We start from the raw sequence: 6,000 nt of genomic DNA on the forward strand, positions 1-6,000 counted from the left end.
GGGGAATTTCTCTGTGACGTCTCAAAAGTCCTGTTTGCTTTTTTCCAGCTGGGAGTGCAAGTACTTGTTGGTTTCCAGGATGTGCATTTCAGGAACTCCTGAAAGAGACCTAGGAATCCATGTTTTGCTGGGATGAAATCTTTATTCCGTCTTTTAAGACTAGGACAGTAAATTACAATTTATGTGCCTCAAATTTTCCACTTTAAATAAGAGATCAATGCTTAGTATTTGCTCTATCAATTATGTTATTAGAGAAACTATCATCATAGTCATTCTCTGCATAATTTTTGACAAAGGCATTTCTTCATGGTTTGTGTATTATTTGGTTTCATGATTATGAATTTGCTGCAGCCATCGTTATTGTACACTTACCACTGACCACTAGTGCAGGTATTTCTATGGCCTAGAGAATGAGATAGTTAGATAGCATCACTGACTCAAGGTACATGAGTCTGAGCAAATTCTGGGAGATAGTGAAGCACAGGGGATCCTGGCATGCTGCAGTCCACGGGGTAGCAAACAGTTGGACATGACTCAGTGACTGAACAAAACCAAGTCAGCTGGTAGTGCAGTTACTACGTTTATTGTTTATATACTTTTATCATTGGTAAACCCTGCAAATTTTCCTTCTATAGAAGTGGGATTGAATCATATTTCAATTTGTTTTCTAATCTTTCAGTGTCCCTTTCTTCATTTACTTGCCAACACAATGGACTTTCTATATATCTCTATGATATTCTAACTAATAAAGGGAACAGTGCCCTCCTGACACAACTAAGGGGAAGGACAGCAGATGGACACTGTGGACATTACACAGACATATTCTATATTGGAAAATTAAACATTCAACATTTTTAAAGTCCTCCAATAACTGTAATTACTTTCTCTGATAACCTAGTCAAGTAGGTCCAGAGAAGACTGGTCAGAATGACTTCTTTGACAACTTTCTATCAAACAGCTTATCCAAGGAGAAAAATCCCTCACTGACCCCAGACATTTTTTCTTTCTCCCCTTTCCTCTTTTATTTACACTCGGGCTTGATGAAAATAATCTAATGCCTATCCTCCTTCCTATAAAATGGGGAATTGGCATGTGAATTTGTCTATTATTCCTTTTTTCCCCCCATTATGTCCATAAGATTAGCACATCACCAGAGTCAGTAGAATCCTGCCCCCGACAGGCTCCTCCTTCAGACCTGGACCCTTGGATCTAGTGGCTCATGTTTACTCTGTTCTACTGTTGAACCCCATGAGCAAAATTGAGCCCTTTGGCTTTTACACACCATGTGTGTTTATTGGACAAGTCTTTTTTATTCCTCTCATTTGTGCATTGTTACTTTCTCCCCTCACTGTGGGATTCTGCTTATAATTTTAATAAGTGAACTTCTGGGGATCATCCATGTTGAGTGTGGTTGACAGGGATCCATTCCCTGTGAGGTAGAAGTTGACAGCTAATCTGGGCTGTGAGTCTTTTTCAATTGCTGCTTGTCCTGAGGATTCTGGTGTTTCATTAGTATGAAATACTAACACCATAGCAGGGAGAAGGTGTCCACCTGTTGTCTTTCCACAATTTGGTAAAAACCATATGAGCCCAATCAATAGTGGTCAATAACTGCAAAATGGGAATATCTAAAATAAAGATGATCTTAATATACAATGTTCCCTCCACAAATAAATAGCTACTCTTAAAAAGAATTAGTACAGGAAGAATACTGTTGCATGTTTCAGCATGCAACAGGCAGCTCTCTTTCATTGGTATACTCAAGTTCCTAAATAACTGCAAAAATCAAATAAATGACCTTTAAGGATTGTTTAAATCAGACTATACAATGCAGAAGAAAAGCCATTTATATCATTACAAAAAAGCTGAAGTCAGCAATATGAGCACTCTGATAACTACTAATCAAGATTGGATACTCCCAGAACTGTAAGCAAGTTCAGTCCTTAATAAAAATGGATGAAAAGCAATGACTTCATGCACAGATTCATACACTGGAGACTCATAAGTGTATCACAGCATTACTCTGGTTTTCAACAATGAGTGTCCTTCAACAGTAAGCAATCGTGTTGTTTAATTATTTCATTTTGTTTCCCTCTCTGGCAAGTGCTTTTATTAGATATCATTGCCTCTGCTTCATCTTAAATAGTGCCCACTAGTTTGATGGAATTTTGCCCTTTTAAATAGATTTTCTCAGAAACAAATCTTTATACTTTCTCTTCCTCTGGAAAGAAGAGACAAATTAGGTGTCTAAAAATTTAGAGCAGCTACTGCCCCAATTAGTTTAGGGAAAGTAATAATAATTTACATAATTTAAAATAAGAAAATTAAGAATTTTAGAGAAAGAGGTTTATACTTACATTTAAATGCTGTATTTCCTGAAGTAAAAATATGTTGCTGAATTCCTAACATCAGAAAATAAAAGATTTAGCTATAGATTCAATTGATGTTCTTGATTAGTTAGCACAAAAAAAAAAAAAAAGAAGAAGAAGAAGAAATGAAATTGATTACAGGTACATCTTAATACATTTTAAAAATTAAATAATTTAAATATTTTATATTTGAGGTGACTCAGAAAAGTTACATGCTTTAATAATTTTGGTCTAAAAGTGACTATATATTTTCTTTCAGATTTTCTTATAAAGTGGAAAATAATAACAGCATAGTACTCCACTCTATACAAGTCTTGGGTTTATATTGACTTGAAAATCCTAATTAAATTGCACTTCCTAAATTTCCTGTACTGGTTGTACTGGTAAAACTGGCAAATGTTACATCCAATAAATATTCAATTGTATAAAGTTTTAAATGTATGTGTTCAAATATATTAAATATACTAGATAGATAATATCTTTAAATGGGAATTAACACATAATTCTAGAAACCAGAGTACTCAAATATTCCACTTAACAATTTCTGGTAAATATTTTTAGGTGTCATCTAATATGTGATTCCACATATATCGAAAAGTAATTCCAACATTCTCATGTCCCAACTTGTGCAGCTTAATTTACAATGTCAAGGTCTAGAGTTCACTTGAAGTGTTTGATTAATATTTAATTGATTTAAGTAATGCGTAATATTTCATTGCCAGAAAAGCTCTCTCTCCCCCACTTTCTCTTTCCTCTTTGCCCTAATTTCCTGATAGATTTTGGTTGACAACAGAAATACCACTTTGGCTGGAGAATGCTGTTGTTTTCTGAGTTCACATACCTTTCTGTATTTTATAGTTATGTGCCTGATCTATGAGTATTCTAACGTGTTCCTCTGACAAAAGTTCAGCATAGTGGTTTGTTGTTTTCAGGGCTCTGATATTTCAGAATCATAACCTTAATTTGGAGCACTGCACAGCTTCTCAAACCTTTTCAAAGCACCACATTATTTGTTATACTTTCATTTTTTGCATGAAACTTGCCTTTTTTCACAGCAATCACTGAAATCTAGCTTCACAAAGAAATTATATCATTGAAGAGAATGTAGCATAATCTAAGGTCAGTGAAGTTTACTGAATTTAAATTACATCTCAAGAAATCTGACTTTAAAAAGATAAAAGTAGAAAAGGACTGACTCCCAAATATTGGCAAGATGGAGAACACTGGAAATTCTCTTCCATTTCTGAAGAATATAAATAAGCTTAACAACGTTGGAAAAAATTTTGCAACACCAGTTAGAGGTCATGCATACACAGTTACATTCTTGGCCCAGAAATTCAACTTTTACCTGTAGTATACATTTGACCTCTGTTGTCCAAAATGAGAGGTACAAACCACTTGGAGCTGTTTAAACACTTGATATATTGCCAGGGTCACATGCTGTAATGATAATATTTTTATATGGTAAGTCTCATATAATGTTAAAATAGATTTATTCTCTTTCATTTTACTTAAAAAAAAAAACCCTACTAGAAAATTGAAAATTCCATGTGACTGGTATAAAAACTAATAAAGGGAAACCTTATCAAAATGGAATTGGAAGGCCAGAAGGGGAATATATATATGCGTGCATGCTAAGCCCTTCGGTCTTATCCAACTCTTTGTGACCCTGGAATGTAGCCCGCCAGGTTTCTCTGATTCTCCAGGCAAGAATACTGGAGTGGGTTGCCATGCCCTCCTCCAGGGGATCTTCCCGACCTAGGGATCAAACCCACTTCTCTTATATCTCCTGCATATTGACAGGCGGGTTCTTTACCACTAGCACCACCTGGGAAGCATATATATATTCTTTTCAGATTATTTTCTGTTATGTGTGTGTGTGTGTTACCTGCTCAGTCGTGTCTGACTCTTTACAACTCCATGGACTGTAGCCTGCCAGGCTCCTCTGTCCATGGGGTTCTCCAGGCAAGATACTGAAGTGGGTTGCCATTTCCTCCAGGGCATCTTCCTAACCCAAGGACCAAACCCAGGTCTCCCGCATTGCAGGCAGATTCTTTACCATTTGAACCACTAGGGAAGTCCATTTTCCCTTATAGGGTATTATGAAATATTGAGAATAGTTCCCCTATGCTATACTGTAGGTCCTTGTTTGTTTCCATATTTGTTAATCCCAACCTCCTATTTTATCCCGTCCCCACACTTTTCAGCTTTGGTAAGCATAAGTTTGCTTTCTATGTCTGTGAGTCTATTTCTGTTTTGTAAATAAGCTTATTTGGATCTTTTCTTATAGACTCCACGTATAAGTGATATCATGTAACATTTGTCTTTCTCTTTCTGGCTTACTTCATTTAGCATGATAATCTCTAGGTCCATCCATGTTGTGGCCAGTAGCATTATTCCATTTTTATATGCCTAAGTAGTGACGCTTTTGAACTGTGGTGTTGGAGAAGACTCTTGAGAGTCCCTTGGACTGTGAGGAGATCTAACCAGTCCATCCTAAAGGAGATCAGTCCTGGGTGTTCATTGGAAGGACTGATGCTGAAGCTGAAACTCCAATACTTTGGCCACCTCATGCGAAGAGTTGACTCATTGGAAAAGACCCTAATGCTGGGAGGGATTGGGGGCAGGAGGAGAAGGGTAAGACAAAGGATGAGATGGCTGGATGGCATCACCGACTCGATGGACATGAGTTTGAGTGGACTCCAGGAGTTGGTGATGGACAGGGAGGCCTGGTGTGCTGCAATTCATGGGGTCACAAAGAGTCGGACATGACTGAGTGACTGAACTGAACTGAACTGAACGAAGTAATATTACATTGTATGTGTGTATATACACCACATCTTCTTTATCCATTGATCTGTTTATGGACATTTAGGCTGCTTCCATCTCTTGGCAATTATAAACAGTGTTGCAATGAACATTGGGGTACATGTATATTTTTTTAATTATAGTGTTCTCTGGATATAAATCCAGGAGTGGGATTGCAGGATCATATGGTAACTCTATTTTTAGTTTTTTAAGGAATCCCCATACTGTTCCCCATATTGATTATACCAATTTACATTCCCACCATAAGTAGAGGAGGGTTCCATTTATTCCTCACCCTCTCCAACATTTATTATTTGTAGGTTTTTTATGATGGCAATTCAGACCAGTCTGAGGTAATAGCTCATTGTAGTTTTAATTTTCATTACTCTAATAATTAGCGATGTCGAGTGTTTTTTCAGGTGCCTGTTGTCCATCTGTGTTTCTTATTTGGAGAAATGTCTGTTTAGATTTTCTGAGCATTTCTTGATTGGGTTGTCTGTTTTTGTTTTTATTGAGCTCTATGGGCTGTTTGTGTATTTTAGAAATTAATCCCTTGGTTGTATCATTTGCAAATATTTTTTCCCATTCTGTAGGTTCCCATTCTTTTCGTTTTGTTTATGTTTTACTTTGGAAACTTAGGAGGCAAAAGACCTATACTCCCAAAACTGTAAGACACTGGTGAAAGAAGCTGAAGATGACACAAAGAGATGGAAAGATATATTGTGTTACAGTGACTGTATGACCCAATGTATAGATTCAATGCAACTCCTATCAAATTACCAATGGTATTTCCCACAGAACTAGAACAAAATTTTTTTAAATT

Source organism: Cervus elaphus, chromosome 20 (assembly GCF_910594005.1).
Source record: "Cervus elaphus chromosome 20, mCerEla1.1, whole genome shotgun sequence".
NCBI lineage: Eukaryota > Metazoa > Chordata > Mammalia > Artiodactyla > Cervidae > Cervus > Cervus elaphus.